Below are 15,688 nucleotides of genomic sequence, written 5' to 3' on the forward strand. Positions count from 1 at the left end.
CGCTGCCAAATCCACTCCAAGATACATAAAACACTTCACTTCCTCCAGTTTTTCTCCATTCAAACTTACCTTCCTATTGACTTGTCCCTCAACCCTACTGTACCAAATAAACTTGCTCTAATTCACATTTACTCTCAGCTTTCTTCTTTCACACACTTTACCAAACTCAATCACCAGCTTCTGCAGTTTCTCACATGAATCAGCCATCAGGGCTGTATCATCAGCGAACAACAACTGACTCACTTCCCAAGTTCTCTCATCCACAACAGATTGCATACTTGCCCCTCTTTCCAAAACTCTTGCATTTACCTCCCTAACAACCCCATTCATAAACAAATTAAACAGCCATTGAGACATCACACACCCCTGCCGCAAACCTACATTCAATGAGAACCAATCACTTTCCTCTCTTCCTACACGTACACATGTCTTACATCCTCCATAAAAACTTTTCACTGCTTCTAACAACTTGCCTCCCACACCATATATTCTTAATACCTTCTACAGAGTATCTCTATCAACTTTATCATATGCCTTCTCTAGATCCATAAATGCTACATACAAATCCATTAGCTTTCCTAAGTATTTCTCACATAAAATTTTCAAAGCAAACACCTGATCCACACATCCTCTGCCACTTCTGAAACCACACTGCTCTTCCCCAATCTGATGCTCTGTACCTGCCTTCACCGTCTCAATCAATACCCTCCCATATAATTTACCAGGAATACTCAACAAACTTATACCTCTGGAATTTGGGCACTCACTTTTATCCCCTTTGCCTTTGTACATGGCACTCTGCAAGCATTCCACCAATCCTCAGGCACCTCACCATGAGTCATACATACATTGATAACCTTACCAACCAGTCACCAATATAGTCACCCCCTTTTTTGATAAATTCCACTGCAATATCATCTGCCTTGCCGGCTTTCATCTTCCGCAAAGCTTTTACTGCCTCTTCTCTTTTTATCAAATCATTCTCCCTAACCCTCGCACTTTACACACCACCTCGACCAAAACACCCTATATCTACCTCTATGTCATCAAACACATTCAACAAACCTTCAAAATACTCACTTCATCTCCTTTTCACACCACCACTACTTGTTATCACCTCCCCAGTTGCCCCCTTCACTGAAGTTCCCCTTGATTCCCTTCCCTTACTCACTTTATTTACCTCCTTCCAAGACATCTTTTCATTCTCCCTAAAATTTAATGATACTCTCTAACCCAAACTCTCATTTGTCCTCTTTTTCACCTCTTGCAACTTTCTCTTGACTTCCACCCACTTTCTTTTATACATCTCCCACTGATTTGCATTATTTCCCTGCAAAAATCGTCCAAATGCCTCTCTCTTCTCTTTCGCTAACAATCTTACTTCTTCATACCACCACTCACTACCGTTTCTAATCTGCCCACCTCCCACGCTTCTCTTGCCAGAAGCATCTTTTGCGCAAGCCATGACTGCTTCCCTAAATACATTCCATTCCTCCCCCACTCCCCTTACCTCCTCTGTTCTCACCTTTTTCCATTCGTACTCATTCTCTCCTGGTACTTCCTCAGACAAGTTTCCTTCCGAAGCTCACTTATTCTCACTACTCTCTTCACCCCAACACTCTCTGATCTTTTCTGAAAACTTCTAAAAATCTTCACTTTCGCGTCCACCAGATAATGATCAGACATCCCTCCAGTTGCACCTCTCAGCACATTAGCATCCAAAAGTCTCTCTTTCGCGCGCCGGTCAATTAACACGTGATCCAATAACACTCTCTGGCAGTCTCTCCTATTGCATACGTATACTTATGTATATCTCTTTTCTTAAACCAGGTATTCTTAATTACTAGTCCTTTTTCAGCTCATAAATCTACAAGCTTCTCACCATTTCCATTTACAACACTGAACACCCCATGTACACCAATTATTCCCTCAACTGCCACATTACTCACCTTTGCATTCAATTCACCCATTACTATAACCCGGTCTCGTGCATCAAAACTAATAACACACTCATTCAGCTGCTCCCAAAACACTTGCCTCTCATGATCTTTCTTCCCATGTCCAGGAGCATATACACCAATAATCACCCATGTCTCTCCATCCACTTTCAGTTTTACCCATATCAATCTAGAATTTACTTTCTTACACTCTATCACATACTCCCACCACTCTTGTTTCAGGAGTAGTGCTACTCCTTCCCTTGCTCTTGTCCTCTCACTAACCTCTGACTTTGCTCTCGATATTCCCAAACCACTCTTCCCCTTTACCCTTGAGCCTCGTTTCACTCAGAGCCAAAACATCCAGGTTCCTTTCCTCAAACATACTATCTATATCTCCTTTTTTCTCATTTTGGTTACATCCACACACATTTAGACATCCCAATATATATATATATATATATATATATATATATGGTAAATTATATGGGAGGATATTAATTGAGAGGGTGAAGGCATGTACAGAGCATCAGATTGGGGAAGAGCAGTGTGGTTTCAGAAGTGGTAGAGGATGTGTGGATCAGGTGTTTGCTTTGAAAAATGTATGTGAGAAATACTTAGAAAAGCAAATGGATTTGTATGTAGCATTTATGGATCTGGAGAAGGCATATGATAGAGTTGATAGAGATACTCTGTGGAAGGTATTAAGAATATATGGTGTGGGAGGAAAGTTGTTAGAAGCAGTGAAAAGTTTTTATCGAGGATGTAAGGCATGTGTACGTGTAGGAAGAGAGGAAAGTGATTGGTTCTCAGTGAATGTAGGTTTGCGGCAGGGGTGTGTGATGTCTCCATGGTTGTTTAATTTGTTTATGGATGGGGTTGTTAGGGAGATGAATGCAAGAGTTTTGGAAAGAGGGGCAAGTATGAAGTCTGTTGGGGATGAGAGAGCTTGGGAAGTGAGTCAGTTGTTGTTCGCTGATGATACAGCGCTGGTGGCTGATTCATGTGAGAAACTGCAGAAGCTGGTGACTGAGTTTGGTAAAGTGTGTGAAAGAAGAAAGTTAAGAGTAAATGTGAATAAGAGCAAGGTTATTAGGTACAGTAGGGTTGAGGGTCAATTCAATTGGGAGGTGAGTTTGAATAGGAGAAAAACTGGAGGAAGTGAAGTGTTTTAGATATCTGGGAGTGGATCTGGCAGCGGATGGAACCATGGAAGCGGAAGTGGATCATAGGGTGGGGGAGGGGGCGAAAATTCTGGGAGCCTTGAAGAATGTGTGGAAGTCGAGAACATTATCTCGGAAAGCAAAAATGGGTATGTTTGAAGGAATAGTGGTTCCAACAATGTTGTATGGTTGCGAGGCGTGGGCTATGGATAGAGTTGTGCGCAGGAGGATGGATGTGCTGGAAATGAGATGTTTGAGGACAATGTGTGGTGTGAGGTGGTTTGATCGAGTAAGTAACGTAAGGGTAAGAGAGATGTGTGGAAATAAAAAGAGCGTGGTTGAGAGAGCAGAAGAGGGTGTTTTGAAATGGTTCGGGCACATGGAGAGAATGAGTGAGGAAAGATTGACCAAGAGAATATATGTGTCGGAGGTGGAGGGAACGAGGAGAAGAGGGAGACCAAATTGGAGGTGGAAAGATGGAGTGAAAAAGATTTGTGTGATCGGGGCCTGAACATGCAGGAGGGTGAAAGGAGGGCAAGGAATAGAGTGAATTGGAGCGATGTGGTATACCGGGGTTGACGTGCTGTCAGTGGATTGAATTGGGGCATGTGAAGCGTCTGGTGTAAACCATGGAAAGCTGTGTAAGTATGTATATTTGCGTGTGTGGACGTATGTATATACATGTGTATAGGGGTGGGTTGGGCCATTTCTTTCGTCTGTCTCCTTGCGCTACCTCGCAAACGCGGGAGACAGCGAGAAAGCAAAAAAAAGAAAAAAAAAATATATACATATATATATATATATATATATATATATATATATATATATATATATATATATATATATATATATATATATATATATATATATATATATATATATATATATATATATTCCTATGAGTCCACGGGGAAATTGAAACACGAAAAGTTCCCAAGTGCACTTTCGTGTAATAATCACATCATCATGGGAGACACAAGAGAGGAATATAACAGTCAGTTGATATACATCGAAGAGACGAAGCTAGGACGCCATTTGGTAAACATGTGATTGTCCAAAACATGTTTTGTCCATCACTGCTTTTCTAAATACATCCCATTCCTCCCCCACTCCCCTTACGTCCTTTGCTCTCACCTTTTTCCATTCTGTGCTCAGTCTCTCCTGGTACTTCCTCACACAAATCTCCCTCACAAGCTCACTTACTTTCACCACTCTCTTCACGCCAACATTTTCTCTTCTTTTCCGAAAATCTCTACAAATCTTCACCTTCACCTCCACAGTAACATTAACATCCAAAAGTCACTCATCATGCTCCTAAAGAACTGGCAAGAGATGTTACATGTTACATAAAGGATGGGATAAGAAGACTCGGTACATTTACATTCAAAAACACTTTATTATATTACAATTACTTGCATTTAAGGACTTTATTTGTTCTTGAGAAAGATACGCTTTTGTTACATGACGTTGGACTCTCCTATCCCCTTCCCTCTTCACCCCACCCTTCTCAGCTGGTAGGCCTTGACCATCATGCCATATGTACTGAGTCGCCTTTGAGGTAGGAACATTACATATGCGGCAACTGTACATAGTTTACATATAGCTATATACGAGTAAGAGCTAATCAGAAAAATATGTTTTTTGATAATCTTTTACGTTTTTGCACTTGACACATAATTCAGAATTCAAAATTAAGTTTGTGCAAGCAATCAGAAGTTTTAAGAAAAGACATGTAAATGCTTATGAATTCATGGTTAGCACTTTTATACCTGTAGTCTCGGAAAGCAACCTTCTCCCACCTGCTAAATCTTGAATATATTAACAATGGCATCTTTAAACCCTAAAAAATTCATAGTGTAGTGAACGTGACTGTAAACTACCTCCTCATCGTTTACAGGTTACAAGTAATAAGTATCACTGTGACACCAACAGTCGGGGGGCGGTCTTCTAAAAACTTAAATTGCAGTTGCTTGGCGTGACTGTTAGGAATGGTCACCGATCTTCGACTTGATGTATGACCTGAAAAAAGGGTTGAATTGTCAAAGGAGAGATACTAAATCTGTCATGCTTCTCTGTCATACTTATATATAAACCATGATCTGATTAAGTATGACATCTTTTTTCAGTAATCTGTACACTCCATTTGCTAGACTCGACATCTTATCATGATACACAGCAGGGAGTAAACTTTCTCTCTCTCTCTCTCTCTCTCTCTCTCTCTCTCTCTCTCTCTCTCTCTCTCTGTATATATATATATATATATATATATATATATATATATATATATATATATATATATATATATATATATCCCTGGGGATAGGGGAGAAAGAATACTTCCCACGTATTCCCTGCGTGTCGTAGAAGGCGACTAAAAGGGGAGGGAGCGGGGGGCTGGAAATCTTCCCCTCTCGTTTTTTTTTTGATTTTCCAAAACAAGGAACAGAGAAGGGGGCCAGGTGAGGATATTCCCTCCAAGGCCCAGTCCTCTGTTCTTAACGCTACCTCGCTAAATCGGGAAATGGCGAATAGTTTGAAAGAAAGAAATATATATATATATATATATATATATATATATATATATATATATATATATATATATATATATATATATATATATATACGAATAAAGTGTATATGAACGCGCACCTTCATAGAACATACAAAGCTCCAACAGCCAGGATCGAACCTGGGACCCCTTGTGCAAGAGGCAGGCATGCTAACCGCTAGGCTAAGGGACTGTATAATAGGAAACAACTATTCGAAATACTAAGTACTCGAATACCCTTCGTCTCACAATGGTGAGCAACGGGGTCTATCGGTTGTTTCCGAACAGAACACATAGCCAGCTGATAGCGTTCAGGTTCGGTAAAACGCTATCAGCTGGCAATGTGTTCTGTTCGGAAACAACCGATAGACCCCGTTGCTCACCATTGTGAGACGAAGGGTATTCGAGTACTTAGTATTTCGAATAGTTGCTTCCTATCATACAGTCCCTTAGCCTAGCGGTTAGCATGCCTGCCTCTTGCACAAGGGGTCCCAGGGTCGACCCTGGCTGTTGGAGCTTTGTATGATATATATATATATATATATATATATATATATATATATATATATATATATATATATATATATATATATATATATATAATATATATATATATATATATATATATATATATATATATATATATATATATATATATATATATATATATATATATATATATATATATATATATATATACAACAACCCCCTCCCCCTTATGTGTGCGAGGTAGCGATAGAAAAAGACAACAAAGGCCATATTCGTTCACTTTCAGTCTCTAGCTGTCATGTAATAATGCACCGAAACCACAGCTCCCTTTCCAAATCCAGGCCCCATAGAACTTTCAATGGCTTACCCCACACGCTTCACATGCCCTGGTTCAATCCATTGACAGCACGTCGACCCAGGTATACCTCATCGTTCCAATTCACTCTATTCCTTGAACGCCTTTCACCCTCCTGCATGTTCAGGCCCCTATCACTCAAAATCTTTTTCACTCTATCTTTCCACCTCCAATTTGGTCTCCCACTTCTCTTCGTTCCCTCCACCTCTGACACATATATCCTCTTGGTCAATCTTTCCTCACTCATTCTCTTCATATGACCAAACCATTTCAAAACACCCTCTTCTGCTCTCTCAACCACAATCTTTTTATTTCCACACATCTCTCTTACCCTAACATTACTTACTCGATCAAACCACCTCACACCACATATTGTCCTCAAACATCTCATTTCCAGCACATCCACCCTCCTGCGCACAACTCTATCCATAGCCCACGCCTCGCAGCCATACAACATTGTTGGAACCACTATTCCTTCAAACATCCTATTTTTGTTTTCCGAGATAATGTTCTCGACTTCCAAACATTCTTCAAGGCTCCCAGAATTTTCGCCCCCTCCCCCACCCTATGATTCACTTCCGCTTCCATGGTTCCATCCGCTGCCAGATCCACTACCAGATATCTCAAACACTTTACTTCCTCTAGTTTTTCTCCATTCAAACTCACCTCCCCAATTGACTTGACCCTCAACCCTACTGTACCTAATAACCTTGCTCTTATTCACATTTACTCCTAGCTTTCTTCTTTCACACACTTTACCAAACTCAGTCACCAGCTTCTGCAGTTTCTCGCATGAATCAGCCACCAGCGCTGTATCATCAGCGAACAACAACTGACTCACTTCCCAAGCTCTCTCATCCACAGCAGACTGCATACTTGCCCCTCTTTCCAAAACTCTTACATTCACCTCCCTAACAATCCCATCCATGAGCAAATTAAGCAACCATGGAGACATCACACACCCCTGCCGCAAACCTACATTCACTGAGAACAAATCACTTTCCTCTCTTCCTACACGTACACATGCCTTACATCCTCGATAAAAACTTTTCATTGCTTCTAAGAGCTTGCCTCCCACACCATATATTCTTAATACCTTCCACAGAGCATCTCTATCAACTCTATAATATGCCTTTTCCATATCCATAAATGCTACATACAAGTCCATTTGCTTTTCTAAGTATTTCTCACATGCATTCTTCAAAGCAAACACCTGATCCACACATCCTCTACCACTTCTGAAACCACACTGCTCTTCCCCAGTCTAATGCTCTGTACATGCCGTCACCCTCTCAATCAATACACTCCCATATAATTTCCCAGGAATACTCAACAAACTTATACCTCTGTAATTTGAGCACTCACTCTTATCCCCTTTGCCTCTGTACAAAGGCACTATACATATACATACATATATATATATATATATATATATATATATATATATATATATATATATATATATATATATATATATATATATATATATATATATACATATATATATATATATATATATATATATATATATATATATATATATATATATATATATATATATATATATATATTTATATATATATATATATATATAAATGTGTGGATCAGGTGTTTGCTTTGAAGAATGTATGTGAGAAATACTTAGAAAAGCAAATGGATTTGTATGTAGCATTTATGGATCTGGAGAAGGCATATGATAGAGTTGATAGAGATGCTCTGTGGAAGGTATTAAGAATATATGGTGTGGGAGGAAAGTTGTTAGAAGCAGTGAAAAGTTTTTATCGAGGATGTAAGGCATGTGTACGTGTAGGAAGAGAGGAAAGTGATTGGTTCTCAGTGAATGTAGGTTTGCGGCAGGGGTGTGTGATGTCTCCATGGTTGTTTAATTTGTTTATGGATGGGGTTGTTAGGGAGGTAAATGCAAGAGTTTTGGAAAGAGGGGCAAGTATGAAGTCTGTTGGGGATGAGAGAGCTTGGGAAGTGAGTCAGTTGTTGTTCGCTGATGATACAGCGCTGGTGGCTGATTCATGTGAGAAACTGCAGAAGCTGGTGACTGAGTTTGGTAAAGTGTGTGGAAGAAGAAAGTTAAGAGTAAATGTGAATAAGAGCAAGGTTATTAGGTACAGTAGGGTTGAGGGTCAAGTCAATTGGGAGGTGAGTTTGAATGGAGAAAAACTGGAGGAAGTGAAGTGTTTTAGATATCTGGGAGTGGATCTGGCAGCGGATGGAACCATGGAAGCGGAAGTGGATCATAGGGTGGGGGAGGGGGCGAAAATTCTGGGGGCCTTGAAGAATGTGTGGAAGTCGAGAACATTATCTCGGAAAGCAAAAATGGGTATGTTTGAAGGAATAGTGGTTCCAACAATGTTGTATGGTTGCGAGGCGTGGGCTATGTATAGAGTTGTGCGCAGGAGGATGGATGTGCTGGAAATGAGATGTTTGAGGACAATGTGTGGTGTGAGGTGGTTTGATCGAGTGAGTAACGTAAGGGTAAGAGAGATGTGTGGAAATAAAAAGAGCGTGGTTGAGAGAGCAGAAGAGGGTGTTTTGAAATGGTTTGGGCACATGGAGAGAATGAGTGAGGAAAGATTGACCAAGAGGATATATGTGTCGGAGGTGGAGGGAACGAGGAGAAGAGGGAGACCAAATTGGAGGTGGAAAGATGGAGTGAAAAAGATTTTGTGTGATCGGGGCCTGAACATGCAGGAGGGTGAAAGGAGGGCAAGGAATAGAGTGAATTGGAGCGATGTGGTATACCGGGGTTGACGTGCTGTCAGTGGATTGAATCAAGGCATGTGAAGCGTCTGGGGTAAACCGTGGAAAGCTGTGTAGGTATGTATATTTGCGTGTGTGGATGTATGTATATACATGTGTATGGGGGGGGTTGGGCCATTTCTTTCGTCTGTTTCCTTGCGCTACCTCGCAAACGCGGGAGACAGCGACGAAGTATAAAAAAAAAAAAAAAATATATATATATATATATATATATGTATATATATTTATATATATATATATATATATATTTTTTTTTTTTTTCTTTTATACTATTCGCTATTTCCCGCAATAGCGAGGTAGCGTTAAGAACAGAGGACTGGGCCTTTGAGGGAATATCCTCACCTGGACCTCTCCTCTGTTCCTTCTTTTGGAAAAAAAAAAAAAAAAACGAGAGGGGAGGATTTCCAGCCCCCCGCTCCCTTCCCTTTTAGTCGCCTTCTCCGACACGCAGGGAATACGTGGGAAGTATTCTTTCTCCCCTATCCCCAGGGAATATATATATATATATATATATATATATATATATATATATATATATATATATATATATATATATATATATATATATATATATATATATATATATATATATATATATGTATATATATATATATATATATATATATATATATATATATATATATATATATATATATATATATATATATATATATATATATATATATATATATATATATATATATATATATATATATATATATATATTTTTTTTTTTTTTTTTATACTTTGTCGCTGTCTCCCGCGTTTGCGAGGTAGCGCAAGGAAACAGACGAAAGAAATGGCCCAACCCCCCCCATACACACATGTACATACACACGTCCACACACGCAAATATACATACCTACACAGCTTTCCATGGTTTACCCCAGACGCTTCACATGCCTTGATTCAATCCACTGACAGCACGTCAACCCCTGTATACCACATCGCTCCAATTCACTCTATTCCTTGCCCTCCTTTCACCCTCCTGCATGTTCAGGCCCCGATCACACAAAATCTTTTTCACTCCATCTTTCCACCTCCAATTTGGTCTCCCTCTTCTCCTCGTTCCCTCCACCTCCGACACATATATCCTCTTGGTCAATCTTTCCTCACTCATTCTCTCCATGTGCCCAAACCATTTCAAAACACCCTCTTCTGCTCTCTCAACCACGCTCTTTTTATTTCCACACATCTCTCTTACCCTTACGTTACTTACTCGATCAAACCACCTCACACCACACATTTTCCTCAAACATCTCATTTCCAGCACATCCATCCTCCTGCGCACATCTCTATCCATAGCCCACGCCTCGCAACCATACAACATTGTTGGAACCACTATTCCTTCAAACATACCCATTTTTGCTTTCCGAGATAATGTTCTCGACTTCCACACATTTTTCAAGGCTCCCAAAATTTTCGCCCCCTCCCCCACCCTATGATCCACTTCCGCTTCCATGGTTCCATCCGCTGACAGATCCACTCCCAGATATCTAAAACACTTCACTTCCTCCAGTTTTTCTCCATTCAAACTCACCTCCCAATTGACTTGACCCTCACCCCTACTGTACTTAATAACCTTGCTCTTATTCACATTTACTCTTAACTTTCTTCTTCCACACACTTTACCAAACTCAGTCACCAGCTTCTGCAGTTTCTCACATGAATCAGCCACCAGCGCTGTATCATCAGCGAACAACAACTGACTCACTTCCCAAGCTCTCTCATCCCCAACAGACTTCATACTTGCCCCTCTTTCCAGGACTCTTGCATTTACCTCCCTAACAACCCCATCCATAAACAAATTAAACAACCATGGAGACATCACACACCCCTGCCGCAAACCTACATTCACTGAGAACCAATCACTTTCCTCTCTTCCTACACGTACACATGCCTTACATCCTCGATAAAAACTTTTCACTGCTTCTAACAACTTGCCTCCCACACCATATATTCTTAATACCTTCCACAGAGCATCTCTATCAACTCTATCATATGCCTTCTCCAGATCCATAAATGCTACATAGAAATCCATTTGCTTTTCTAAGTATTTCTCACATACATTCTTCAAAGCAAACACCTGATCCACACATCCTCTACCACTTCTGAAACCGCACTGCTCTTCCCCAATCTGATGCTCTGTACATGCCTTCACCCTCTCAATCAATACCCTCCCATATAATTTACCAGGAATACTCAACAAACTTATACCTCTGTAATTTGAGCACTCACTCTTATCCCCTTTGCCTTTGTACAATGGCACTATGCACGCATTCCGCCAATCCTCAGGCACCTCGCCATGAGTCATACATACATTAAATAACCTTACCAACCAGTCAACAATACAGTCACCTCCTTTTTTAATAAATTCCACTGCAATACCATCCAACCCTGCTGCCTTGCCGGCTTTCATCTTCCGCAAAGCTTTAACTACCTCTTCTCTGTTTACCAAATCATTTTCCCTAACCCTCTCACTTTGCACACCACCTCGACCAAAACACCCTATATCTGCCACTCTGTCATCAAACACATTCAACAAACCTTCAAAATACTCATTCCATCTCCTTCTCACATCACCGCTACTTGTTATCACCTCCCCATTTACGCCCTTCACTGAAGTTCCCATTTGCTCCCTTGTCTTACGCACCCTATTTACCTCCTTCCAGAACATCTTTTTATTCTCCCTAAAATTTACTGATATATATATATATATATATATATATATATATATATATATATATATATATATATATATATATATATATATATATATATATATATATATATATATATATATATGTATATTGTTACTAGCATGTGTGTGTGCCCACATCTTGGTATATATGTATGGTGTGTCTTTGTATAAGGTGTGTCTTTGTGTATGATGTTGCTGTTATTTCTTGTTAGGACGAGGATTAAGGTCTTCCTCTGCTATCGACTCGGAACTCACATCCCTGACCGAACCATTAGTCTTGATAATCCTGTTTGTAACCAGATTACGTCCAGTCCTTCAGCGCTTGGACCTCACCCGAGGCGTTACGTCAAGTCGTGGGACCAGCCTATGATGTGTGTCAACCCGTGCATCATCGCCGCTGTCGTAAACAAGATAACAGAGGAGGTTGAGCTTTAGGCAAGATGTGGAACAGACTTAGGATCCTCCAAACCAACCAGTTTTACGGATACTCATCCTCCTCCAATCACAATTGGATCTCAGATTCATAGCCAATCAAGTGTCACGTTGCAGGGTAACAGGGCGGACGCTCGTTCTTCCTTATAATAAATACCCTTGACACCCGCTGAACCTTGATTTTTCCCTCTCTAGCCCAGCGAGGTAAGTGGTGTCCCTCTGGCGCAAAGCCCGTTACCCGAGTGAAATGCGCGATGTAGACTCTACATTGTTTTGCCTGTCATTTAATTTCGAATGTCATAGAGTATTGTAACTTGTCATAGAAGCGTCTAACCATAAGTATATCTTGAATCATGTTATCGAAGAAATTGTCATAAAGGAAAGAGATCTCTTGGTTTGATATCTTATCTGGAATGTTAAACTCATGTTCAGTGTTAACGTAAATGATTTGTGCCTGGTTTCATGTGTTTATTTTGTACACTTTAGTTCTTTCATTATAAGTAGTTTTAATGCTGGTGTTTGATTTATTCCAATGGCTCTAAGATAGTGTTATCCTGAATGTGTGAAACATAACAAATCTAACGTCCTTGCAAAGACAAGGATTAGTATAGTATATATATGAAATATATATATGTAATTGGCGACCTTGCTAGAATAAGTATTGAGTTCGTACATATAAATTAGCGACCTTGCCAGGATATTTCTTGCTTTAACGGAATCTCTTTCCTTGATTAGTTAATCATGCCGTTGACCAGCGACGCTGACGTTGACCAGTTTTGTCGATCTGAGCCCTCTCCCGAGGACTTTAAATCTTTAACAAAGCATGAGTTGAGGTTTGTTGCGGATAGGTTAGAAGTGAATTATGGACGGAGAACTAGTAAAGTACAGTTGGAGTCTTTAGTAATAAATCATTTTGTTAGTGGGCAGATGGTAGATGCTGCGCCTGATGTTGAAATCAGTGTCGACAATACCGCTCCATCATTGACGTCGAGCGAAGTCTCGATCCCTCCCCATATCCCTAGTGATGTTAATGTTGATCACGAATACTGGCGAATCCAACTAGAGATAGCTAAGGTCAATGCACAAGTGCAAATGCAGAATGCACAAGCACAGGTGCAGGTACAGAAGGAGCAGACTGAACAAGCTAGGTTCGCTTTCGAACGTGAAAAACTACGACAGAGCACTTCACCATCAGGACCAGTGTCGTCTCAGTTGGGTAACTTACATCTCGCACCAAAGTTCTGTGAAGATGACGTGGCTACCTTTTTCCTTAAGTTTGAACAGACTGCTCATGACTACTCTTGGCCGAAGTCGGCTTGGACGACTGTAATACGTCCCCTCCTTGTTGGTAAGGCTGAGCCCGCATACACTGCGTTGACCGGTGACCAGTGTAATGATTATGAAGTCGTGAAACAGGCAGTGCTGAATTCTTATCATTTAAGTCCGGAAGCACACCGACTCAGATTTCGAAATAAAAATAAGCGTCCTGATCAAACCTGCCTAGATCACTTTCGTGAAAAGTACAGGTTAGGCTTGCAGTGGGTACGCTCCAAAAGAGCTTATGATGCTGAGTCAATCCTAAAACTAGTAGTATTCGAGGAATGTAAGGACGGTCTACCCGTGACGTACTGCAGTACATAATAACTAAAACAGCGGAGAATTTTGAGGAGGCTGGGAAACTAGCAGATGAGTACGTGCTAAATCTCAAACTTGACGAGGAGAGACGTTCAAAGGGCTTTGACGGCAGAGGGAGGTCCAAAGGTTATGTAATCCCACCTGAATCTGCTACCTTGCCGGTAACTCATAAAAGTCAGGGGAAATACTCTCAGAAAGTTAAGATTTGCTCTCACTGTGGCAAGGCTGGGCACCAGGTGAAGGATTGCTTGGCTCGGGCGAAGGAATCCAGAGACTTTACCAAGAGTAGGCCGGTGAATCTCTTCTCAACTTTAGAGGCACTTAGTAAAGTAGGTGAGGCTATCCCTGCTCTTAGGAAAGTGAGGGGCTGCGAGTGTTGATCAATCTGTAGTTAAGGATCCTTTCCATAGGAACTACAATGCGTAAGACGAAAAGTGACCGTATTACGGGATTTTGGTGCTCTGCAGTCCCTGATATTGGATGGCTTGGTGCCGCGAGGAGAGTTTGGAGACCGAGTCTTGCTAGATGGACTGTCGGGTCCCAAGGAAGCTCCACTAGCCGATGTGAAGGTAGAAACAGATCTCTTCAAACAGATCTCTTCACGGGCCATGCTCTTGCAGGGGTTGTAGATCGGTTGCCTGTCTCAGGCGTGGACTTTGTGTTAGGCAATGATCTAGCGGGTGGGAAGATGAACCCAGTGCCGGTGGTGTCGGTGACACCAGTGGAGTCCGCAGAGACAGAGTGACTTCAGGAAGAGGTTCCAGGTCTATTACCCGTGTGCGCAGTTACCCGGTCCAAATCCGCTAAGAAAGCAAGTTGCAGGCCCCAGGAGACAGAGCTTGAGGCGGGGAAACTACAGTCACTGCCCGAGAGTGAGCCGAGTGAGGTGGAGCTCGCTGATACCTTCTTTGCTGATTTCGACTCTGAGCCAGAGGCGACGGGTGAGGCTGATGATTTGTCTCGGCAGAATCTAAAGAGATTACAGAGAGCCGAACCAGAGTTTAAAAAATTGTTTGAGTCGGCTGAAGAATCGGCTGACGGTTATTACCTCCGAGATGGGTTGTTAATGAGGAGGTGGTGTCCAGTGTCATGTAATAGGGAAGACGAGGAGTGGCAGGCAGTCCACCAGGTGGTAGTGCCACGTCCCTACAAGTGGGAGATTTTGAAGCTTGCGCATGACTCAAGCTTCGCCGGTCATTTAGGGGTGAGGAAGACCCTGGACCGAGTGTGGCGGAATGTATATTGGCCTGGTGTCCGCCGGGATGTCGCTCAGTAGGTAAAGACGTGTCATACATGTCAAGTGATGGGAAAGCCTAATCAGAAGCTTAAGGCTCCTCCCTTAGTTCCTATTCCCCCATTTGAAGCTCCGTTTGACATTGTGGGCCCCTTGCCACGAACCTCCTCTGGCCACTGTTACATTTTAAGTATCATTGATATGGCCACGAGATATCCCAAAGCAATACCATTAAGAAGCATGAATGCCAAGACTGCTGTCCGGGAGTTGCTTAGCTTCTTCACAAAGTTTGGACTTCCCAAAGAGGTGCAATCTGATCGGGGATCCAATTTCATGTCCAGGACTTTTCAACAGACACTGAGGGAGCTGGGTATCGGTAAGATTACCTTCACTGCTTACCACCCTCAGAGCCAGGGAGC

The 15,688-nt window shown here is 41.3% G+C and overlaps 1 protein-coding gene across 1 annotated transcript in view; it reads right to left on the minus strand.

The window, feature by feature from the left end:
* Positions 1 to 4,580: 4,580 nt before the first annotated feature.
* The window catches only part of LOC139756491 (glutamate receptor ionotropic, delta-2-like), a 173,199-nt gene continuing 162,091 nt past the window's right edge, over positions 4,581 to 15,688 (minus strand). The window contains exon 11 of the mRNA XM_071675935.1: positions 4,581 to 5,119. The gene's annotated coding sequence lies outside the window, so the exon portion shown is untranslated. The remainder of the gene's footprint in view (positions 5,120 to 15,688) is intronic.

This window comes from Panulirus ornatus, chromosome 22 (assembly GCF_036320965.1).
Source record: "Panulirus ornatus isolate Po-2019 chromosome 22, ASM3632096v1, whole genome shotgun sequence".
Taxonomy (NCBI): domain Eukaryota; kingdom Metazoa; phylum Arthropoda; class Malacostraca; order Decapoda; family Palinuridae; genus Panulirus; species Panulirus ornatus.